This window comes from Orbicella faveolata, unplaced genomic scaffold (assembly GCF_042242905.1).
Source record: "Orbicella faveolata isolate gen_17 unplaced genomic scaffold, um_ofav_v1 contig_46, whole genome shotgun sequence".
NCBI lineage: Eukaryota > Metazoa > Cnidaria > Anthozoa > Scleractinia > Merulinidae > Orbicella > Orbicella faveolata.
The window spans coordinates 6,496,980-6,523,461 of record NW_028301576.1 but is presented as its reverse complement, the minus strand read 5'-3'; the positions used below and the strand labels follow the sequence as shown (position 1 = coordinate 6,523,461).

At 38.7% G+C, this 26,482-nt stretch overlaps 1 pseudogene; it reads right to left on the bottom strand.

Annotated features, from left to right (window-relative positions):
- Window positions 1-10,662: 10,662 nt before the first annotated feature.
- LOC149098152 (uncharacterized) lies at window positions 10,663-23,991 on the bottom strand (annotated as a pseudogene).
- Between the last annotated feature and the right edge of the window lie 2,491 nt (window positions 23,992-26,482).

The following is a 26,482-nucleotide window of genomic DNA, read 5'->3' as shown; positions in this document are numbered from 1 at the left end:
GAAACGGCTTCGTAAAGTTCTAGATCTCCAAATGTAGTCGAACGTCCAGCCACCTGTTGGATTGCGAAGCAGATCACAGCGATCGATGTTACGGAGGACAAGAAAAAAAAAAGGAGGCCTGGTTATAAGTAGTAAAAATAAATGTGTTTGAAGGAAGAGAACTTGTTCGTGTTAAAATAAGATTTAATTCCCTTTCTCGCCGAGTTATTCTCGAAGGTTTTTTCAGAGCTAGGTGGTAAACCAAGTTGGCTACAACTTGTTTGGTAACAAGCCATCATGTCGTCAAGGTCAGTTTAAAACCTTTCATTTATCACATTTACGTCATTTTCTGGCTTTATAGTCGTACGGTTTACTTGATGTACTTACTTGTTCAGAGTTGTTCCTTTATGTTTCAAGTTGGCAAATTATTGTATCCAGGGTAACAGCAGATCCTGCTTTTGGCAAAATGTCACAATTTTTTTTTTTCACCTTAAAGGTTATGGCTATTCCGTTAAGTGTCTACTAGGGTGGCAAAGAGACGATCACGATTGTGTTAAGGAAAGATATAAGCCAATCAAACTGAATGAAAAGCTTTTTCGGTGTGTGTGCGCAATTTACATTGTGTGACTTGTGTAAATTAAATGCAAAACGTAGCAATTCAAGGTGCTGAGAATAATTGCCAATCTGAATAGCAACTTGAACTTTGTGTTGTGACTCCAAAAATAACACAAGTCTTGGAAATGACTGAGATTTTAATTCATTTGTAAGTATTTTTACAATTTATGCACCTTCCTGTGGGGCTGGAAATTACATCCTTCTTTTGCTCAAACAGTGGGAGTGGAGAACAAAAACATCAAAAAGGGGAACCCAGAGAAGTGGTAACCAGAAAGATTATGGCATTGGTTGCTAAATATAGCTCAACTTACACAAATAACTTCCTTTTGATAAAACAGAGGAAATGTCAGCTTTTGTCTCTTTTAACTTGAATACAGGTCTAGTTGAACCTCCTAGCGTGACCTACTCTCCTCGTCAAACAGTTCTCCAGATTACAAAAAGTTTCAAATTCAAAGCACTATATTTGGAACCTCTTGTAAGCAACCACCTCTTAAGTGGCCGCGACCACTTCACAAATAATAGAGCCTAAATTTCATAATCTGATGTTGTATCATTATTGCATTCCTGTGTAGTACAAGAGACTGAAATTTGTCATTGGAAAGTACCAGATTCTTTCTCAAAATTGACTCTTGACACGAATAAAACATTTAAAACATGGGGTAAGTCTCTGCAGTTACCATATGCTAATGAGGCAAAATTCTGACCCAATATGGTCTAAGCTCTCATAAGCAACCACCTCCCGTAAGCAACCACTTAGGCTTGACATTTTGGGTGGTTGCTTACGGGAGGTTCGACTGTATTTAATTTTGTTCCGTCGTACAGGTATTTCATGATAGCATCTATCTAGTGCAACATTTATGCCAGAATACCTAAATAGCATTCCTCGGGTTCTGAACAGGGTTTGTACAGTTCCTGGAAAACCTGGAAAGTCCTGGAATTTTATTGTGGCATAATTTTTCCAGGGCTGGAAAGTCCTGGAAAAAGGCTACTGGTCCTGGAAAGTTCTGGAAATCTGTGAAACTCAAGTAAAAAATATGAAATGTATGGCAGACAGTAAGAAGAATTAACATTGAGATCTCGGGAGTGAAAGGGATAATGTGAATTTTAGAGTCCTGGAAAAATCAATCTGAGTCCTGGAAAAGTCCTGGAAATTTTTTTCTGGAAAGGATATGAACCCTGTCTGAAGCTTTAAAATCCTCCCAAACCCCCCCCCCCCCCCCTGCTATGAAAGGTACCCTACAGTAGGAATTAAACTCCTTGTAAGAATTTGGTTGCTAAATATAGCTGAGCCTCCTTGAGTAACTTAAAAAGAGGCAATGTCAGCTTTTTTCAGGCTTTGTTTATTTCTAATTGAATGTGGGTGTTGTGACGACAGCATCTATAAGTGCAAAAGGCCTGTTAGAATGCCTGAAATAAAATTCCTGAAGTCCTGAACATTCAATTTTTTATGTGGGAGTATGCCCTCAGATCCCCCTGCTTTGAACCCTCTAAATACGCTCAAACCTTCACTAATGACCATACAACTCCTTTTCATGAAACAGTGAAGGCAATTCAGCTATGATTTAGGGGCTCTGATCCTTGTATATTTTTATGACTTAACTGGTGCAGTGTCAAAACTGCTTATACTGGCTTAAAATCATCTATGTTTTTCAGACTGCAATGATTTTACTTTTTAATTTTCATGGGGGGTCATCACAGACATTTAGGGGTACACGGTGGGTAGGAAAAAAATTTCTGATGAAGAGGTACTTTTTATCAAATCCCACCAGCTGTCCCCCTCCCCACCCCATAAAAAATGAACAGTCCCTAGTGAACGATGTTTCTTTCAAAATAACAAACATAAATTGCAGTGACTGGAATAAATCAATAAATCAATAAATAATGGCAAATTGATAATAATATTGTGGAAGTAGGGTATGGTTTGCTTCAACAATCACTAAGTTAAGGGCAACCAATGTAAGTGGCAAAAAATAACATTACAAATCCAAGATTAATGTGCTGCATGTATTTATTTTGTAGACAAGTGTGATAAAGATGATTTTGGTCTTGCTAAACTTGCTTGAATGTGTTTAGGTAAAAGGCCTACTAATGAGTTTGCCTCAGTCATTGTCATTGACAATATCAATGTTAAAACTGATGAGAGTTAGAGATTTCTCTTCACCTAGTGTTTAGTTGTTGTATGTAACTTTTATTTGCTCGGTGTGTCCATTCCTGGGTTCTCAGTACATGTGAGGGGCCCTCATGTGAGGCCATGTAAAGGGAAATTGGGCTCAATGGAAAGGCCTGGTTGAATTACATGAAAAGAATGTTTTGGACAAATAATAGACTTCATGCTATTTACAGTGGTTGTAACTTAAATTGCAGATTGGGGATGAAAAAAAAAACCACTGACTTGCATCTACTTGAAAATAATAATTTAATTACAAAGTATGTTTTTTAAACTCAACACCAGGTGGGTTGACAGTCATGTGTAAATTCACATAAAACACTTATTATTTATTGATTTAAGCTTATGTGTAGTCTCCCACTACCGCCAACATTCAAAGGAAAACAAGTGCACAGAAGTGGGAGATCAAAAATGATTGAACAATAACATCCAAGAGTAGTAAATTTTTAATTGAGAAAACAATTCAAGACAGGCAGTAACATGGTAATGAATATGTAAATGCAGGGTAAATGAGATGATGTCTCAGTTTAGTAGAGCAGTTAGTATCCAAAGCAGGATCCAAAACCCTTGAACATCGGCCAGACAAACGGATGGCATACGTACTACAACAAGAAAACAAGAAAACATTCTTTAAAAAACGTTTAAAACAGATCTAAAAAAGTAAAATTGTCTCTAAATTTTCGACCGCCTTCTGCGGTCTTCTTCAGAGAATGATGATTTCGCGCGATTCACAGAATTTTTAATAAGCTGCATGGGACGTTATTGCTCGTTGCCCCCTAGGGAGGCAACCAGTGACGCGTAAACCCTTGGGAAGGGTGCTCTTTCATTTACGGAGTTTTTGTCTAAGAAAGAGTGCAAGGATTCCAGAAACAGTCTTTTGTTCTTGCCGCTCACACCTGTTTCAAGAATGTTGGCGTAACTAGGATGTATATCGTGGCCGGATTCCGTATGTTGTCGAATTGCGGAATTGACATTTCCATTTTGAGCCGCGAAAACATCAGGACAGCTTTCAAACCAATACAAACATTGGGAAATGTTTTTCAAAAAGCCCAAGGACCGGCCGACAAAAGAGCAATTAAAAGGCATTGTGTACAAAGTGACCTGTCGGACATGTTCTTTCACGTATGTCGGGGAAAGCAGAAGAAATTGGAAATCTCGGGGGACCGAACACAAGCCCGGAACCAATGGAAATGTCAATTCCGCAATCAAACAACATGCTGAATCCGCCCACGATATACATCCTATTTACGCCAACATTCTTGAAACAGGTGTGAGCGGTAAGAACAAAAGACTGTTTTTGGAATCCTTGCACTCTTTCTTAGACAAAAACTCCGTAAATGAAAGAGCACCCTTCCCAAGGGTTTATGCGCCATTGGTTGCCTCCCTAGGGGGCAACGAACAATAACGTCCCAGCTTATTAAAAATTCTGTGAATCGCGCTAAATCATCATTCTCTGAAGAAGACCGCAGAAGGCGGTCGAAAATTTAGCGACAGTTTTACTTTTTTAGATCTGTTTTAAACGTTTTTTAAAGAACTATGAGCACAGATCGCTCCAACAGTTTTATTTATAAGAAAGCATTCGTTAAGATATAAAGGGAACAAGCCGAGCCACAAAATTTTTCACTTATCGTGATATAACAAGGGTATAAATCACACAATCATGGCGCGAACATCTGACAAATCAAGAGAAAAGCCACAATTTCAAGTCCGATTCTCTTAAAGTTCAACTATCACGCAAAAATAATCCACAATACTGTTCATTGTTATCCAGCAAACGAAAGCGCGCGTGCTAAACAAACGTTTTCAGCATAGCATGATTTCCATTGACTAGTTTTGATGCAAAAAATGCTTACATGCAATTGAGACCTGGCAAATAACTGGCCTATGTATGACACTGGCAGCTCCTAGAAAAGGTTCGTTTGATTCTCATGATGAGAGCAGAAATCGGCCCAGAAACACCAACCTTCTCTCAACTCGCAACGACTGAATGTGTCCTTCATTGCTGTCCGCGTGTAGTCCGCGCGTTTATGACATATCCACGCGAGAGCCCTTTCTTCATATTAGGAAGTTAAATTTGATTGGTTCGGAATAATCGGCAGCATTGAACCAGAGTTAAACGCTTCTAGGTGATATGCTTCTGATGTAAACCAAAAAAAAAAAAATTTGCATAGCGCGAAAAGGCCTAGGTACGAGTTTATCGCTACAGTGTGACGCAGGACTTGTAAGTACGTGTAGCGATTTTTTCCGTAAGGTCGCGTAAGAAATAACAACAGGAGACAAAGGTAAACTATTCGTTCTTTTCATTCCTTTATTTACTCTCTTTCTATTCAACAAGATTGTGTGCTCCCTGTGAGTCAACCAAAATTAAGTACCTTTCGGTTCGACCAAGTCAAACTTCGGTGAACAGTTCACAGTAGTCGCAAGTACTACTGAGAAAAACCTGTAATTATTTCTGCTTCGACCTGTTTTTCGATTAGGTTTGACCAAAGAAGATCAAGGTATAAAGTACCTTGATCGTCTCTTGGTTCGACTCATTGTCTACGGCGTTTGCAAAAACGCGAGAGGACTGGGATGAGTTTCGTATATTGATTACATTGAAAATCTAAACATTTCAAATGAAATGTTACTAAATGAAAAGCTACCCAGTCAAGTTTGAGAGTTTTCAGCGGAAAATTGTCCAAATGAGAGCCTTGCAATAGTGGCAAAATTCCATACAAACCCTTACAATGTTGTGGCCTGTCTACCCAGTCCATACAAACCCTCTATTTTAGGTGATATTTGAAGAGCTATCATTTTGCCATTTTCCTCCTCTAAATGCCTCTATTCTTCCTTAAGACTCTCAAATTTAGTTTATCTTTCATTTGAATATCATAGTTTTTCAAACAAACGGAAAACAACCATACTCTTTCCCAGTCCTCTCACGTTTTTTTGCAATGGGCTATTCAGTGTCGGAAAACCAGAACCAAAACAATTACTTACCTACTAGGCTACTCAGCAAATCTCAAACCGTAGTTAAACCAACTGCAGGACCAAAGTACAGTGGAAGCTCTCTTAAGGTTACAGTATACCTTCGGGTCGGTAATTTTCTTCAAATTTGGATTTTTGGGTCAAAATAGTGGTCGAAGAATAATCTCTAATTTCTGAAAAAAAAAATTGAAAAAGGCTAAATATTGGCGGAGAAATGGCGGTTTTACGTTTTCACCGGAAGTAAAAGTTTACCTCTTGATTGACAACCCTATAGCGCGTATGCAACCAACCGAGACGATTTTCGCGGGAATTACCTATATGGATGTCACGAATTGACTACTCAGTTGATCAGCATTGTTGTTCTGACTACCCAGCATCTTTGGTATTAGGCGTGTCTCTATTAAGTTATAAGTAAACATAGACCACGTTTAAACTATGGACTAGTTCGAAAAAGCGAAAACAGCGAAGAACGAATGAAAATACATCAATGAGTGAAGAAGCGAAAGTTCGCCACGCGGATGAAGCTATAGTTATCGTATAAGGCGGGCAAATACTCGTGGTAAGAGAAAAGAAAGGTTCTGTAAAAATTTCGGAACTTGACAGCAATAACAGGGATGCTGACAGAGACTCTTCTGATGAGTCCGATAACGACGAATCGTCGGACTCATTGAGACCATTTGAAATATTATCCATGCACAGCTGCCCACACACAGTTGCTCTCCGCGCTTTCTTTTGTTTGTTTCCTTCGCTCAGTCACTCTAGCGTTCGTATCCTTTTTAGTCTTCTCCATTTTGCCAGACCAGCTTCAAGAAAAACCGAGCTACAGAAAAATTATCTCTCTACCTTCGGTTCCTTGAGCGCATTGCGAAACACAAGAGCTTTTTAGAGATTCGCGCGTAAATTTCACCAGGAGGTTAACGGTAGTAAACTTTCCCTGCACTGATTGGCTTAGTTATCTGAGAACCCAGTTGAAGGCGTTTGTGGGCGGAGTTTGTTTACGAAGCAGAAAATGTTTCTTAGGCCCAGTTCAGACGCCGAACTTTTCATGAGCCGAACTTAATTCGAATTTGGACCGACCCAAATTATCAAAATTACACCTGTTGGTTCAGACGTCGAACTTAATTCGCCGAACTTTATTTAGTTTAAACCAAATCACATCGAAATGTCAGCGATTTTCAGGCAAAGTGAAAACCGCTTGTACAGTACGTTATAATGATTTAGGCATTAGGTTCGGCTCATGAAAATTTCGACGTCTGAATCAAAGCCGTTCCAAAGCCGAAATTCCCGGCTGAGCTAGGCGGGAAGAACGGCTGGGCCGTTCCAAATTCAAATAGCCGTTCCTAATTGATTCAAACGCCGAACTTTTCATGTACTTAATTCAATGTATTTGGTTCGGCTCATGGAAAGTTCGGCGTCTGAACTGGGCCTTAGCGCTGTTTTGTCGAATAAATTTTTTCACTTGAAGCAGACACTTTAAAGAGTTATAACTCAAAGGGAATTTGTTCAATTGCTCTTAAATTTGGACAGTGGCTAGTTTAACATATAAACTACAAAAGCGTGTCTGGGAATTGTTAATTTCGAAATACTTTTTCTTCGAGAGCGATTTTTGTACGATCACTCCACATTTTTTTAAATCCTATTTCGAAAATGTGCTGTAACTTTTTACTGCAATTGAATATGCCAAAACGCAGACACGTTTTTTAAGCGCTTTGGGCCCTGAAACCGAGGAAAAAATTAAATTGGCGAAAAACGAAATTCGCTTTGACTTGTAGCTTTCGAAAGGTGATTCGGGCGCTAACATTTAGTGGTCGTGAAAAATTCGACAATTCATTTTCTTTCAAAATTCTTGGTATAGTTTGATAGCCAGCCCCATAAGCTTTAATTTGATATAGGGGTTTAGGTATCTACAGCTTAAACTGCACGCGCTACATCGCTGTCGCGCGAGACACCCCTGAAGGTATACTGTAACCTTAACGGACACTTCACAAAACCCCGTTTGAACTCCCGAAAAAACTCTGTATTTACTCATTCCCGTGAGCGGCCGCGGAGACTTTGAGAGGCGGTGCCCTACTGTGCCACAAGGATACACCGCCCTTGCTTGATGGATTTGGTGTAGGAAGGGCAAGCGACACGATGTTGTTGTTGTAATTCCCCCTTTCCATGCCCGATTCATCAGGCTCCCCCTGGTGGCCCGGTTGGCCCTACTTCCCGAGATGCGGGCCTCTATTGTGAACGAAGGTAAGTAGTATTTTTTTGTTTCAAAATCCATACGTTAAGATAAACACAGTCCAACGACATTTTCATTTTCTTCTCTTTTTTTTTGTTTTGCTTTTGTTTTTGTTTGGTTTTTTTTTTTTGTTCGAATGAGCGTGTAGAGGCCATGGCCGGGGGTTACCAGGTTGAAATTCGTCACCTACAGGATTTGATGCCTTAGCCCTGCCTGTTGTTGGTGCTCCTTGAGGAGCGATTTCTTTCACGGTTCCTGGAATGGGTGTATGCGTTGAACTTATCGAACAGGATAACTGTTAAACATTAAAAGTGGGATTTAATTTTTTAAAAAAATTTCCACAACTAGGAATCTTGGCATGTCCCAAACAAGAAACCCATGATATTTGTTTAATTATTCAATGCAAGTCTTGTTAGGTTTATACCGCTCTTATTCCAAGTAATGCTTGTTTTAAATACTTTTTCGCTGACCATGTGACGAAAAGAAACAAAGGCGCTGAAGATGAGATATACATTTCTCCATCATGTTTTATTGTTGTACCTTTGGCGTTTTTCTTTTTTTTTTTTACCTTAGTTTGTGAACTTTGTTCATCAAAAAAGATCACTAAAGTATACTGTGGCACAGGGACTTTAGGGTGGAAGGCTTGTAGAGCTGTAGCCCTACCACTTTTTTTGTTATATTTATTCGGGTTGTAACCATAATGGTGTGATAAACAGTGTAACAGTGACCTGTAACGCTTGGTTGTCTTGGCCAGATTTGATACCCCTACCACAGGGCTTCAAAGTGATGCCTGCGGTCCCTGTCAGGCAAGCTACTTCGACATAGTGAGCTATTACAATATATATTTTGATATTCTTTCTAGTTTATACTTTTATATACATGCATGTATATAATGAAGGTTTACTGAGATCACACTGTAAAGAACTGGTTGTAATACTAGTCACTTCAAATTTAAACCTGCCATGTAAACCACTTGTTTACTTTTCCGAGCATATTCCTGTGTTTGAAAGGTCTTTTTATTGCTGAACGGTGTAGTGATTCAGAAACTGAGATTTGTTAGATAAAAGATTACCACCAAAAACCAGAAAAACAGAGGTTATCATTATACTATTTTAGAAAACAGCCCTAAGAAAATAGTCGCGCTGATTTGTTAAAAATCGTGTTTCTATTTAACTCGATAGAAACACGGTACATGTTTTCTATTTCTTAAATATTGCCAATTTAATGTGAGCGCTGTGTATACAGTCAGAAGCATGTTGGGGCTATATGCTTCTGATACAATGGAATCCCGATTTATCAAACCCACGATTTTTTAAACCTCCCAATAACTCGGACCAAAAGTCGTTTAAGTTGGTTTTGTTTTCCTGTAATTTTATCCCCAATATCTTGAATCTCGAACGCATGTCTAATTTACCAATATTCCCCTAGAGAGGGTCTTTCATACTCTGACTGTTTGGCGGTTCAAGCTAATTTTGAGTGCCGGTTTGCGGGTACATTCACATTTATCTTGCGGTTTACGGTTAAGAAATTATGACGCAGTAGCAAGAAATCATAAACTTTACTCGTGGTTTTCGTTGCTTGTTTTTGTGGCGACCATTGAAACATAGCGCCCAAAAAGACAACCCCAAAAACGTTTACATTTACGCTTCGTTATAAACATCTCGAGCTATCATTGTGTCTGTGAATAGTCCATTAGAAGTCAAAACTTTTTGTTCGCTGGTTCCCGAATGGAGTTAGAAACAATATTAATTCATTCTGTCATTACGATCTTGTGGTCTTTAAGTTGAATTGCGAGTAGAAATACGATTATTTAGCTAACATCTCGTAACAAATTTGTTAACTGTTAAAAGATCGATCGTGCTGACACTAGCATTTTGCTTTTGCTTCTCAATGACTGGATTTGTACTTTCACAGATTGGGATTGTAACAGGTTTAACTATTATATCATGACTTTTATTTGTACATTTTAACAATCAAATGTCACTGTTAATTATATCTGATAATAGTTTTAATTTAGTATCCAACAGGGCGCATTTGCATTTAAACGAGCTTTTGGTCATAATATCCGATATGTGGAGAAATACAGTTTTGTTAACCTACAGTGTTCTACTAGTAATCTATCTTTTAGTTAACTTTTAGGAAAGAGTCCATTAGGTGATGTTGTTTACCATTGTAATGTTAAACGATAAGTATTGTGCGTGATCCTTATATAAGATTGAAGCCTCGTTAAGCTCATCTTTACTTCCGTAGGGTAGATTTTGCAATGTTGGCATTGTACGGTTAGTTGTATAATCAGGTAAGTTATTTTAACGTTTATTTTTGAACTACGTCTGTGAAATTAAGTAAGGGTCGAGAGAATCCCTCTTCATTTATACTAATGATTTATTTGTAAAATTGTTGAGGCAGTTGTATTCTCGGTCAATTCTTGATATTAGGTATGAAAATCCTTGAGAATCAATTATCCCTGATGCTTTTTTAAGGTGGCTGACAACAGTTTCCACTCTTTACATCAGTTATATCTTGATGGATCAATTCTACCACTCTTTGTCAGATGCTGCTGCAACAGTGGTATCACACATATGCCCTATCATTGGTAAACAAGTTGTAGTCTTTTTGCAAATAAAGCATGTTAACACAGCAACAGTGTGAAATAAAAAAAAATTCTTTATTTTCGCTTTAAGGATGTAATTAAAAAACGTGCTCCGTGTATTGTAGAAATGTTATTAGCATGACAAGATACAACGTTTTGCAAAATTCATAAAACATTTCGCCCTCCACACGATTTTTTTAAACTTTGTAAAAAGATGTATCTTAAGGCATTTTTATCACATTGCAATAATAAATAGTTGATGTCGCTAGTCTAGAGTTTTAGGTTATAAGCACTTAAGGTAAAATTAAACGTGCTATAGGTTTATACTGTTGATTTAGTACCCTATTGTGACCCAAAGATGACCAAAAATTGTTCACAAGCGATTGGGCATTTGCTTCAAACAATATTGTAAAATCACTCGGGAAAAAGTGGTAGTATTGATCTGTCAAACGATAACTGCTTTTAAAAGGGACGAAAACTCTTGCCAGCCATCTTATGAAAGTCAAGTTGGGTTCGTTGCTGACTCTCTCGAAGGGTAACAACTTTTCGGGTTGTGTTACTTCGAATCCGTCTATCATTTTTGTGTCGGGATCGCCATCTGAAATGGTTTCAATTAACATGTTAAATCCAGGTTATTCAAGACATATCCGTGGGGCCGAGACCTATTTAACGCTTCTACGACAAATTGGCAGATCTGGGCATTTCGTACCAGTTTATTGCTGAATTGGATACCAGCCTTAAACTGGAAGCGGATAGAATTGACCAACATCTGCGCATCTAATTCCGACGGTTTCACATCCCCCGCTGGGATGATTAAGTATGGCTGTCGCCATGACCTGTCATATACACGGCTAGGTCGGTTTTGCTCTTTAAAGTAAATCCAAAGCAAATTCTTGCCATTGCCGTACGTGTAATATAAATCAATTATCGCATCTTCTTTGTTGAATGGCAAGTCCAGTTTGAGCTGCCTGTCTGAACCGTGCGAGACGATGATAGGGTACTCCCTCGACGAGGGAAAGAGTTTGTCGTCTAGGTATGGCCCACAATTCATAATGATCTGAGTTTGTTGTGACTTCTTGAAGTTCAGCTTTTTACAGTAAAAAGCGGACCATCCTTCCATCAACTTGCGTTGTTGGGAATCTTTCAGACAAGTTCTGCCGCCACCACACATGAAGAAGCGTACTTCGTTCCGTAGAGCACCAGTGATGATGACATCATGTGGCCCCAGGCGAATGTCGGCCACTCCACCTGATCCAACTCCAAGAACCACTGCATTGAGACTCTTCCAGTCACCTCCACCTGTAATGGTGACTTTTCCTGTGCCTTGGGTGAACTTGTTAGCTACGATAATGCTTCCAGAAGATTTTCCGCCAAGTTTGTAAGTTTTTCCTCTTGTTTTCGCAAGGACAATATTCTGACCATTTCCAACATCAATTTCGGCGCCCACGTCAGAAGGGAGAGATGTCGAATCAAGGATTGTGTCGAACTCTTGTCCAAGAGCAGTCTCAAGGTATTTCAAATGCTCGTACAGGATTCTTATTGTATATTTTGTTGTCGTGCGGCTAAATTCTTGATCGTTTTTTCGAAAGAGCATTAATGGGAAACGTTGGGCAAAGTCTAAAATGAGGTCAAATAAATTTGATGATATTGCACTCTTAAGCTTGTTGCCCCATTGGTGGTCAATAAGTACAGTTCGTGGAGGGCTTGATTTATCCTTGAATACCAGTTTATCGTCTTCAATGCTTGCTGTCAAATCATCAATACTAGTTATGGACTCAAAACGTAACTGATTTCCATTGTCGTCTTCCTTAATTGTAGTCATGCTCCCTGTTGTTGTATATTTAATTCTAAGTACTTTAGCTTGATTTCTCTTCATGGAATTAAAATTGGAACCAGGTCTATAGATTAACTTTCTGTCAGCGGTATCCTTTGAAATGGTCCCCAAATTTTTTTCTTTGTCGCCTTCTGCTGGAACAATCTCAACAGTATTCAAAAGAACGTCTGCATGATCATCTTGTAGAACGTCGATGTGAAGTTCTTTTTCGGCCTCTTTCCAGTCTCCATAAATGGTTGTTTTGCATCGGATAGTTCTTCCGTCATCTCCCATAATGACGGAAATCGTCAAATAATCCACCACAACAGGACCATGGAGTACATAGGTGTCTGCACCCGGACCAACAATCAACCGGTGTCTTCCACGAGTACTGACCAGGGTGTCATCTCCACCTTTGGCTTCAATAGTTGTTTGTCCACCGACAGCCATAAGAAGGTTCTCTTTGTCACTTCCAACGATTTTTTTGCACGACGAGAAGCTGATCACATTCATCGCATTTACCAACCTCAAACTTCCTTTAGGTGGTTGGAAAGTTATAAACCCTTCATCGTGTTTATACTTTTGGTATATATTAATAGTGTCAATCTTGTATCCCTCGTCTTCATAATACTTAAAGGAAATGGTACTTTTAGTATCTTTGCCAAGACTGATAGAATAGTCGCGATGTCTGTTAACGAGTCTTCTCGGCAGTACCGTTACACCTTTCTCAGTTGAAATCGGGCCACTGAAAAAATCCGAATGGCTGAGAATGTACCTACTTGCGCCATCATAGTATTTAGCATCTATGTTAATATCTTGATCGTAATTCCGACCGGGTTCAGGAGGTCGCACCTCAACAGTTTGAATGTTTTTCAAGTAAACAACATGAGTAGAAAAGCGGGAGAACGACCCAGTATTGACTATGTTATCAATATTTCTTAAATGCCATTGGCCGTAATAACTATTTTCAGTGTGTAATTCTGTAGGGAAAGTCATATATTGGATAACAAGAGTGTTGTCACCTCCACCACCAACAATGTATTTCGCCCAGTTGTAAAGGCCACCATGTCTAATCCCGGGTGGTGCGTTCTCTTCCGTCTTCTTTGTGTAATGATACCAGTTTATTGTCGATCCGATGGAAACAACATTGTTTCCTTCGCCAGTGTACACCACATCACCAAGGCCGTACGAAACATCGATAACATTGTGGTCATCACTACCAATGACAGTTGTTGGAACGTAGTTAGACAAGAGTGCTAAATTGCCTGGTCGTGCAGCAGAGATTTTCTCAAATTCATCGAATAAGAAACTTCTACGAAAAGCACATACTAATAGTGCTTCCACTTTCCTCCTTCCGGAGTAACGTAGACGTCCATTACTGTAGGACACCAAACTTCTAGGAATACTACTAACGGCATTTCTGGCAACTCGCACCGATGATGTAGAGACTGCATAAAAAGATATCCCATCGCAAAAATACTTCACACCAGTTTTCTCTGCTAAAAACCATAACATTTTACTTTTTAATTCGTTAGCGTTGCCCAGCGATACAGGGTTTTTCCGGTTGAAAAGGTCTACAAATTTCTGTTTAAGATTGCCGTTCGAAGAAAGGAAAGCTGGCTTGTGAATGAGTTCATTGAAGCCGTCCGGCCACCCAGGAAAACAGGATCCCAGATTAATTCCTGATCGTCCTTTTTGGGAGCCTGAGGTATATCCAATAGCCAAATATATTCCTTTTACTGGTGATATCCTTGAAGGATTGCGGCTGTTATAAGCTTCCCATTCTGGCCCCAATGTGACATAATTTCCATTCCAAAGGTCTTCGTTATAGATCAAAGGTCTACCAGATAGTTCTAAAGTATCTTCTCCCTCTTGACCTTCGCAACGTGTGTCGACAGCAGGCTCACAGTCACTGATAATATCGTCACCTTTCCCGCCCAAAAGAGTGTCTGTTCCGCCATTAAGATAATCATTACCCGGTCCATCAAATATGGTGTCGCTTCCCCCTCGTCCAAACAATATGTCATCTCCCTCTTCACCATAAATTTGATCTGGACCAAAACCAGCTACAATCTCATCATCATTTGCTCGATCCCGCAAAGTTTTACCCAAAGATGTTGCATCAACTAAAGCTACTCGATTGTTCTTGTTGTTAAAATCTGCTCTCGCTCTGGCACTTAAACACCTTGTAACGGTTTTCATCTCAGCTTGGAGTGTTTCCTTGTCAGCTCCTATGCCTGCAACATCTGCATCTACATAGTAAGTGAAGATGTCAAATCCCCTTTGCTGATATTCGTCTGCCATGTTATTCAGATATGTTTGAAATGCATCCGATTTTACGTAGGTATCAAATTCATCGTGTACTCGTTGTGCAGTTGTTCTGAAGTCGACCAAATCAGCAAAGAAACCAAGAATTGTATTAACAACTTGCAAAATCGTACTAATCAAATCTACGACTGGCCCCAAGGGTGGGAATACAATATCTAAAGCTACACCTATTCCGTCCAGAATAGCCGTAATTCCATCAAAAGCAGCCATGACTCCATAGATTACCGCTTTACCCACCAGGCCTTGTTTAGCAGCATCACTTGCAGCAATATCATTCTTTGCCATTGCCACAACACTCGTACCAACTGATATGGCACCTCCAATAAAAGACCCAAAGCGCTTAGTCTGTTCCAGTAACTTTACACTGGCTTGGGTTACTTTTTCCAAAATCTTGTTTTTAACCCTCTTTCCAACAAATGTCACAACATTTTTCATTCCACTGGCAAGACCAAAGCTCCCTTGAGCAACTCGAAGTCGACCGTTTCTCGTCATTTCATTATATTCACCCTCTGTAATTGAACCCTGTGCTCTTAAATCGCGAGCTCTCTTTATCATATCACTTCCAGCTGCAGTATCAATCCCTCCCTGAGCCAGACTAAAAGCAGTGGTAGACGTCTCAACACCGATGCCAACCTTACGTAAAATTCTACCAGCTACTTTTTTTGATGAAATCCTTTCATTTTGCTGAGCTAATTTCTTTTGGGTATTGAAGTTCTGTTGAGTCAATCTCTGCTCGTCACCAACACCTGGAAGTTCTTTGATCTTGTCAAATGATTCTGACACAACCATTTCTTGGAGGTTACTTACTCCGCTTCTCTTTGCACGAAGTTCTAATTCAGGCTCTATGTTATTTTTGACAATTTTTTGAAAGTTTTCATCTCTGAGTTCATCGACTGTAATTCCTTTCTGTAACTTGTATTCTAGAGCATCGTGTTTGTAATTTAAGCTTTTCATCGTTCCTAGAAGCAAAATATAAACGAGGAATTTATGATACTTTTAGTGCTAGAGTAAAGACAGCCAAAAGCTCTTCTTCAAACCAAACTATATGAAGTTTTTATGTTTCTAACTTGTCATAAATAATTACTCTTAGCTTATTCTATTCTCTTAGGGCCTCACACAATACCATTTTTTAGTGAAGTGCGCGCCCTGTATAAATACTGTTATTAATGTATTCCTATTTTGAATGGAATTCTTGATTGACATGTATGATTCTAAACAAAGTGGCAGCCTAAAGTGAAAGAGGAAGGAGATGATGACGACGACGACGATGATGATGATGATTTTGGTGTACGTTTGGTTTCAGTCGTATTAAGTTAAGGGAATTTAAAAACTACTTACTTAAACATTTGCTCCTTGCCGATGTTATGCTATGACTAAATGCATTGATACGGTGATTACCTTTCGTTAACTCTTTGACATCTTGAGGGAGACCAGCCATAAAACCACCAAAGGTGGATCCTGCTCCTGACATGTAGTTACTGTATCTTATCAAGTCGTTCTCTGTTTCACTCTCTTCTCCAGTTTGCACCAGACCTTTGAGGCCCACGTCCTTTATTGGATCTGATTGTTCTTCTTGAAGTTCTGGCAGATCAGTACCTTAAACAAAATGAGTATTCCCACAAATCGTGACAAAATCACATGGGCCAATGGGCGCACACACCGAAATAAGCTTGAAACAAAGAACAGAAACGTAAGCAAGTAACAAACCAATCAGCTTACCTATGGTCATCATATTTCTCTTTCCATTTAGTGCATCATCAAACTGCGTCAATATTGTGTTGAAGTCAGGGTCAGTCTGCAACTCTTCCAAACTTTGAAAAAAGGAATCGTCTACTTGCTTTCCCTGAGTAGCACTTTCTTCTATCAATAAAGCAGTCAGGCTTTGAACAACGACTTTTGGGTCAAAAGAACCCCTTCTGTTTTTCCAAGAAGTTGAGACTTCGTTGCACAGGATGTTAGACAAGTTGTTGAACTATTTAACTTGCAATGATTTGGTGAACAAATCGTCATTTCCTTGTTCATCATGTTTAGCGGAACTATGTTTGGCAGCCTCAATAAACTGGAAGATGTTAAACAGAAATTGTCAAGTGCATCAGTCTCTTATCAGTCTTAATCCCCAAGACCTTTTAACGCATCAACCCTCTTACAGATAAAATAATAAATTACAAACAGAATGCACCGAGGAATTGCAAACAGCGTATGTGTCATTCAGTAGCTAAGCATGGGTCTGGTTATTTTGTTATAAATATGGGTTATTAGCCAAGCTTGTTCAGTGAGGTTGGCTGGATACTGGCGAATCCTTTTTGTATGTGTTTATGTAAGACGCAGTCGAAGCTCACAAACACGAGAGAAAAACGAGCCTTTTTCACCGAATAAGCTTGGTCTTATATGGTATGCCCTATGTACCACTGGGCATTCCGGGATTGAATGTGAGTGAGTGTTATATGGTATTAACGACACACTTTTCCTGCTGGAATCAGCTTGTAATCCCGAGTGGGAAAGATGGCACGATCTTACCCGCTAGGGTAGACATTTACAACACAGTATTTGGTTCATCTTGCCCGCTTCTGGAACTACCCATGCACTAACAACTGTTACTACAGTTGAGGCTTCAGTCTTATAAGTTTATTTTAGTTTTAATGGGCATACAAGGAGAGAAAATATCAAAGTTTATCAACACAAAGCAAAATTGACCTTTTCGCTTCGTTTCTATGTCAAACTAATAATAACTGCTGTAACAGCTATTCCTAGAATGAAGGGAATTCATGCCTGTGCTTTCTTACAGAAAAATCATTTCTTAGGAAGAGCAAATAGTTTCAGCAATGGGTATTAGTAACAGTTCGAGTCAAGTCACTCCGACCAAAATCAAAGGGTTGATATATGTACTTTTTGTTCTTGTTTTTTAGAGGGAGCATATTGAAATTAGTTCTTAATGATTGTTCCAAGACACAGCGACAGAATTTGAATAATGTGCTTCACATTTTCAATTTGATTTCAAAGCCTTGTAATCGAACGATCTATTGTAACAGCTCAATTACTGCATGCTTCAGTTTATTGGCATAATAGGTTTTAATTCAACAAGGCTAGACCACTAAATTTTAGGTTTCCATCGATGCAAATTTTGGATTTGATTTGTGGAATAATAAATTGCAGGGCTTTATTGACGAAAAAGCTCAGAACTAAATGAATTGAACACTAAAGGCGTGAACACATCTGAGGAATTCTATCAGGTTTAAATTAGACACGGTTGTCCTTACGAATTTGCGTTCGCATTTTCTTTATAGCGTAGTGATATCTATTTTTTGTATGGCCTGAGTTCAATTGCTTGACACAGCAAACAAGAAAGGTAAAGAAAAAATCCTTTGAATTGGGTCTTACATTTAAATGCAACAGTCACTGAATAGAGGCAGGGAAACAAGGACCTCCCGACAGGATGGATATGTTACATGAGCTTGGCAAGAACATAACATGAGTGTCAAAAGAGTATGAAACTGGCCTTATAACAGCACAGTAATTTAGAAGTGAAACGCTGTAAAAGGAAAACAAAACAAGTAAACTAAACTGCAAAAATGTAAGAAACTTCATGTTTCAATAACACTGTGAGGAAATTAAGATGACAGCGTTAGAAAGAATGACATGAATTTATCGTGATAACCGTGAATATAATAATGCAATTCACTGGGAGTATTATACAGAGAACAACGAACAAAATGTTTTCGAGCATTTGCAAAATGCGACATCTCCCTTACTTTGTTCCTTTGGAACGAAATTATGAATCTAAAATGAATCTACAAGAAGCAACCGACGTTTTGGTTCACCACAAAAGTATGCAAGACAGGTGTTAAACTGTCTCCTTATCGAGGTTTTAGCTTGGTACCTGGTTTCAAGTATCCTCCTCTAACAAATCAAACTCTCAATGCGGAGGTTCTTCAAAAACACGGCAGCTCTGTATCGATGCATAATTTTTTTCGCTTTCAAAATACTTTGATTCAAAGGCAGTCTTCACACTATGCCAGACTGAGAAATTTGAAAACGCAGCTTTATTTCTACGATTAGGCCTACTATCCACGCTAATCCGTCACGAAAACGGAGCTTTTCGAAAACGTTCTTCAAACCAGGGGAATTTGAAAACGCGAGCTTTTCGTTTTCGTTTTCGTGTGGACAGAAAAAATTTTGAAAAAGGAACTTTTCGAAAACGATGGCGTCACGATTATCATGTGATTTCTTTGACCGAGTTTTTCTCAACCACAACTCCAAAATGACCGGCGATATATTGTTGCGTTTTAAAATTCCTCCGGCGCAGTGTGGGCGGAAAACATGTGATTCGTTTTTAGAGTGAAACCTCCGTTTTCACATTCCTAGGCAGTCCTTAAGATACGGAAAACGTTTGCATCAAGGTTAAATACACGTGGAAACACGAAGAATGAACTTTCAGGAGAACAAAATAACCGACTGATTGAATCTAGTCATCCTGCGGCGAAAGATTGAACTCTTACACTTTTTTCTTTTCCAAACTGCTATTTTCTTTCCTTCGACTGCTTACTGAAAAATATCTTACAGCACCTTCATTATTTTGTCTTTCTTGGATTTCTAACTCCCAGGAGTTGCTTGAAAAGGGAAAAAATGAAATTCAAGAAGCGTTAACAACTTCGTTATTATGATACTGGATATCCAAGGCAGCGTTAACTCCATAGATTATCAATTTTCAGAAAAATTTCATTAGATGTGTTCAGACGAGGCGATGAGGACATGCCTTTAACGTGCTTATGATGAAATTTTAGGATGCACCATGCAGTTCTTGAAATATATCATACCACCAAAGAGCTATCTTGAGTTTCTTTATCTCCAAATTCTGGCTTTTAAACGCGTGCTGGAAAATATACTTTCTTGTCCAGTCTTGTTTGATTCATAATCACTGACGGTTGAGAATCACTTTGAGTTTTCAGTTTAAAACACGACACGCAATGATGACATTGTTTTGTGATAAGCTACTTATGACATTTTGTATAAACTGTTCCTGTACAAGGTAAAACCGAAGAAAACACTTTTCAATGTTACAGATTTTTTTGATCCTTTCCGGTAATGACGCTAACGCTCAAAGTGTCTTTAACAATTTTAACGCTATTTTCAAGGCTTGTCATGTATCACACTGTGGTCACAAAACAAAGAAGACATGCATTTTTAGAACAAGGACTATATTTGTAAATACCAAAACTCTAATACCACATGTCTAACGAATATAGAACACATATAACCAAAACAAACAGTGTAGTAATATAAATAAAGACTCGCTAACTTATCAATTACAAGGTAACAAAAAGCCGGTGACATTGTGTGAAAATACGCATCAAATTAGTTTTACCCTAAATGAAAACAATAGTAACAAAAGATCACTGAACTTACCGTAAGTATAATAAAGAGGGCAATTAACCACCGAAATATTTTCAAAAGTGTCGCAAATTGCGACATCTTCCGCAGTCTATTTTGTTCACTGGGAACAAATTTAAGGATGTATATACGTACCGTAAGATTCACCCTTAGATAATTCTTAGAATTACACGTAACTACGGCTCATCGCATTCGATGATGGTATTCCTGCAGGTGTCATATTGTTCGACGTTTGGTACCGGCTGTTTATAAGTGGTAGTCTCCCACTGTTAAATCTTTTAATGCAGCCTAACGCAAATAATATTTCTCTATAGCTAGCGTAACACGGTAAAATTTTCCAGGTGTAACTGAGTTCCTCTCCGCCCTAGGAATCACAGTTCACTATTCAAACGTTAGAAATCCCTCGCTTCAGGATCATTTAGCATACTCCAAGAAGTATAGAAATTCAATATGCGAGAAAAATGAAAAACAGGGGGGGGGGGGAACCACTTTCAGTTTTCTTTGAAATGCCGGTAATTCAGGATTTTAGCAATTACCAGGAATTACAAAAAAAGCCTGAAAATGCCTCAAGGGCCGCCTTCTAAATAGATAGTGTGTATAAACACGTTGATTTATTTGAACAGTGGTGTGAGTTCTTAATAAAGAAAAAAGCCTCTAAACGTTTAAATTAAGACTAGTTCAGAACATGTTAAAGACTTGAAACTGCAAGCATGCTGCCATTTCATGATTCTTAAGTCATAATGAAAAGATTGTGGTCTTGTTTTGAAAATTTTAAACCGTGTGTTGAAAAACACCCTGCATAACTATCGTAGTATTTCATTTCGATTATGATTACATCCTATTAGTTGCAATATCTTAATTGTCCAAGATTATCCTTTGTTCGGGTCCTGATTACCATCAATTGTTAACCAGCTTGGGGATAGTCTCTGACGGTTGTAAATAACACTGTGGTTTATCAGGTTAATGGAGGTCAGTCACAGTTTGCGCATATTGAAAAGTTTAGCCTCGATTTTCCAAATTCGTCGTTTGTAATCCGCGTTAATCTTCTCCATCCTTAGCCATCCTTGTTCCTTTATGGCTTATCATTATCTCTTTGGTGTTTTTCTATCTTATTAAACTGTTATTTTCAGGTTTCCTACCATTTAAAGATAATTTTGTATATGGCCAAAATAACTCAAAATACCGTGACTGAGCTACTTTGATGCACAGCCCATACTTCATGAATCAGATTCACATTGTTTGATAAAAAAGCTTCGTTTGGTATGACGGTGTTTCTCTGCACAGAAAACAGAGGAAACAAATGCTCTAACTTTACAGATTTGGTTGATTCAGTCCGAACCTTGCATGAACACTGAAAGATGCCATTTTCAAAGCATATCGTTTCTCACAGTGAGAGAAAAGGCAGAGCTGAAAGTATGAGATAATTATAGATAAGATCTATCTAGAAACAAGCCAAAAAAATTATCTAACGCAAAAACGGTAATGTAATGTATTAATTAGTTAACATAGTAAAATCAACAATGCGATTTGGAGCAAGAAACAGTGGAATTCTGAAATAATCGCACTGGCTTTCGTTCAGTTTGATTGGTAACTTTAAACAAGCCTTGAAATCTGATTGGCTGTTTTGTTTTAGTGTTTCATTCTTATTGGCTTAAAAAAAGATACCATCTATAGAAAAAATACTACGATTCGCGAATAAATTGCACTGCTGATAACCAATCAGATTGCGAAATCACAAGTGATTTCAAAATGAATGTAGTAAAAGAAGAAATAATGCACTGCATATTGGTGTAATAAAATAAATGACAGACAAACTTTGAAAGTGGCATCAAATAACATGAACATGACAAGAAATAACTTCCCGTTTGCAAGGAAAGGAAACGATGTAACCATCGATATAGTTTCCACTAGATAGTTAAAATGCGAGATCCCAGAGCCGTATCCAGAAAAAAAAAATATGACTGCATGAGGCAATGTCCATGAAGAAATTATGAGTGAGGCAATATCCATGGTTAAATTCTCTTTCCAGGTATTTGGAATGTTTATGATGACTATAAACAACAAAAACGAAAGAAACTGACTGAGGCCTAGATCTACCCAACTAGTTAAGGAACAGATACAAATTAAAGGATTTAATGCATGGAATCACATTAGTCATATCAGAAAGAGCAAAAGAGCTATTGGTCAGTATTTACCTTCTTTGACAACCCAGGTGTTTTACTGTTTTATATGTGGTACCTGGCTATGGTAATTTATGTTTGTCGCTTTAAGGTTATAACGTAAAAAAGGGTTTTGTTTTTCTTTCCTAAAATATGGTTGCTCAAGAGCGGACAAGCCGCACTTGAAGTTAACTTTCGCCGGAACATTTCGCCCGCCCGAAAATATCGCATCGTCCCGGCTAGCAGCCCCTGGGTCTTCGAGGATGGTTTCTATCGAATTTAAGTACGAACGGCTTTTAGAGCGCCCCTTCTAATAGGGTGTTTAATAAACATAAACTCAATCTACCCCTAACCCTAACGAAACAGCTTAACTAGATCTTAGCCCTGTATGAAATTGGCTTCCAAAACCGTGATAAGGTCTATTCAGATGTAGCGGACAGAACTGGTTAAAGGCATTCATGTCTGGTATTTACTTTCGGCAAGTGCTCCATGATAATGCTCTAAAGTTCCGAAAATAGCCACATTCGGAAAGTAGTAGATCCAACAAGCTGAAACAAATCTGATATTTGTGTTAGATGGCCCTTATTAGGTCTTATCACAAAGTTTATATTACTGAAGAGGGACAAATGATTTTCGACAAAATTTGTCCCTTCTTCTCTCTATCTATTTGAAAGCAAGTTATTTAAAAATGAATCGTCCGACAAGTGGTAGCTGTTAAGCTTCCCAAAAATGGCGACAAACGGAAGTTTAATTTCCAACCTCAGAAAGTACGCGATAAGAAGCAGTTGCTAAAATCGGAAAGTAGGTAAAAAGGTGAAGTCTGCATACGAGCCAAGTGGCCCATCTGGCCGGGACTTATTCCGTTTTTTGTAGCATGAAGCGACTAGGAGTATTTCTACTCCCCCTGGATGGGATGCTAGTCCATCGCAGAGTTACCCCTAGTATTAAGCTCGCCGGTACCCATTTATGCACCTGGGTGAAGAAAGGCACTGTGAGAGTAAAATGTTTTGCCCAAGAACACGAGGCAATATCCCCGGCCAGAGCTCGAACCCTGACTGCTCGATCCGGAGACAAAGCACACTAACCATGAGGCCACCGCACCTCCGACAAAATCCGAAAATAACGAGGGTTATTACTCAATTTTTGTCTGTGCTTAGTTTCATGCAAAATATGGACCATTTGGTTTTAAACGTTAAAAGGCGTCGCAAGAGGAAGAATGGGAGGTTGATTGTATTTTCAGAGGACTTACCATTGTATCCTGGATGTCTCTCTTGTCTTCCTCCTCGGATCACACCAGAAGTCGTATGTTACCACAAGCACTAAGGAGGCTGTAACGGAACTAAACATAGGACTAAACCAGGACAACTTATCGTTGAACTCTTAACTTGATCTACCAAGTACCGTTGTGCAGACTTGGTAGAATTCAGCAAAACGCCTCGCGCACGGTTCGCGTGATCAAAGACTGAGGCAGCCTTGTAAACCGGATCAGAACCAATCAAGGTGGTCGATTGCTGGCCAATGTGGGGACAACAATATGTTAACGTTAAAAGTGAAACAATTTTACCATTCCAGTCTGGGAGCTGGTTGGCTGTTCGCTTCTAAATCCTCATCGTCAAGAATCATGCCATCGGCGCAAATCTGAAATAAAAGCGCTTTCCGCAAGATTCGGTTAGTTGTTAACATAAATTGAATACATCCGCTGGCTAACATGAAGTTCTTGATCACATTTTCTGACAGTGCTCCAAATGGGTTTGCCATTCTTATTTTGTGACAACCCATGAAGTTATCACTAGAAAAATTGCACACCTTGGATTTTCATAGGAAAATCCGGGTTGTACATTTGAAATTATACAACTAAGATTTTTGTCGTAAAAAATCAGAGTTGTACAGTCATGTTGAAAACAAACAAGAATCCAAGTTGTTACTTTGAAATTATACAACTTGGATTTTTGCAATATAGAAATCTGAGGGCAGGCTAGAAACCGTTACTATGTCTGTTGTTTATTTGGTTAGAGAAATTTTATTTTTATCAAGGGAAAGTCAGAGAAAAGCATTGCTCTGGACAGAATTGATGATAAATACATTTATCAGAATTATTTTTAATATGTTTATGTTTTTTGCTTTTACAAAATTTTACAGTCCCAGTGTTGTCACCGAATAGTCCGAGCACGCCTTCCGTGCCTATCATGGTAAACACCTGACACGTTTAGTTTTCAGGGCTTGGCTCTATAAAATGCCAACACAACTGAGAATAAGACACGTGCATTTAAAACGCGGCGATGAATTTCAAGCTCCCGAAGACACATGTTCAGTCTTTCCTTGAGGTTTTAAGTGATATCACAAAGGACTTCAAGAGTCAACTTCTTGAAAACTATTCAACGAATTCCATTTGAAATACCTATACTTTTTTTAGAAGAAAATAACTGGCGACTGAGTGCGTGCTTTATTCGATATTTTTTTATTGATATCATTGTATGCTCTATTGTTTGACGCACAGAAATCTCAATAAAATATTCTGATGCAGCAAACACTTTTCTAGTGGGTGGAATGAATTTTAATCGTGTATGTAAGGAGGTCCCAAAGGACATCCCGTTCATTTTAGTGTCAGAAAGCGTCGTGTGTTGTGAAGGTGAACCAGTATCTTCGTCGATGTGCTCCCCTTCGCAGATAAGTATACGCTTTCGTTTTTTCATTTCATGATCTTGTTCGCTTTTCGCCTCGTTTCGCTACGCTTGCCTTTTTCCGCAGTTTAGTGGTTTAGTATAACCAGCTCGTTGAGCAATTTTTTACGTCCACACAGTGAAGAAATTGTTGAAAACTGGGAGGGTGTGAAACTTTCGGAATAAAGAATTACCAAGTTCGTTTAGACAAGCACATCGGAATAGCAGGTTTGAAAGTTTCTTACTGAATACCACATTTCAGAAATACTAGCTCTCTTGTTCGTCGTATTTGTAACTGTTTAATGTTGTCCTTGGCGGGTTTGAACTGCAGGTCACATTCCACAGGTCAGAGTACAGAGTCACTGCACTACAGATAAATAAACAGCACCAAGATTCAGTCTCCTAGCCCTAATTAGCCCTAGCACTCTGCGAAAATGTTGTTTTAGATCGAGGGGAAACTTTTGGCATAGTTATTCATCAGTAGAGTAAGGATTTCTACTCTTGAACTGTGGAATGTGGAATGAATGTTTTAATTGGAGTTTAATTTAGTCGGTTTTACTTTGAGAGCGACTTTGTTGAGATGTTATACAGCCATCCTTGTCCTTCGCCTCACGATTGATTTCTGATACATTTTCGGGTAAGTAATATCAAAATATTTGGTTAGAATTTCAGAAATGAAGGCAGATTTGAGTTATAATTGCATTGTGGCTTTTGTTCATTCATCCTCATGTTTTCATAATTGTTCACATTTTCGTGAAATCAGAAATTACTTGACGAATGGAACCAATTTCGAGCAAACTTGCGTTGAATTCTGGCGAGAAAATAATCCTAAGAGAACATTAAGAAATTTGTTAATGCAGGCGATATTGTCCGATGTTATATGGCCGGTTTCTAACTACCAAACTGATTGACCGACTGATAAGACCTCAAACTCAAAGGTGATATATTTTTGACAGTTTCCTCTCTGCTTCTGGAATTAGACGAACAGAGGGGAACCCAAAGGAAATGTAACCATTATGAGCTAGACTACGAGTAGTCCCTCTTTCGGTTAGTCCGTCGTGTGTGACGCGAAAGAAAACCGTGAGAAAAAAAATGGCCGCGCGAAATCCTGGAGGCGAGGAGCCCCGAGGATTTCGCGCGGCCATTTTTTTCTCGCGAATTTCTTTCGCTTCACGCACGACGGACTAAGCGAAAGAGGGACTACTCGTAGTCTATTATGACCAGCCGTGTTCAGCTTTGAAGCTCCGTTCTCTCCTTATCAGTCTCTTCTTGTTACGATCAACTCCAATTTCCGGTAAATTCTAGGTTTTACTTTATCTTTATTTTACAAGTATGATCTGACCTTGTTGCAAAGTCTGATTTAAAAATTCTGACTAAGATAGCTATCATGATAAATTGATTGCTATGGTTCAGTTTGACCCTTGCTACAATTTTATGACTTTTTTGTTCTAGTGTATGGTAATTTAACCTTTTTGGATTGCAGGTTGTAGTTCTTGGTCTCTAGCGCAACCTGGTAGTTGACTACAGGAAATGACTGATTTCAGATAAGTACATCGTAGTTTTGTCATTTGTTCGTCGTTTTCCTGGTA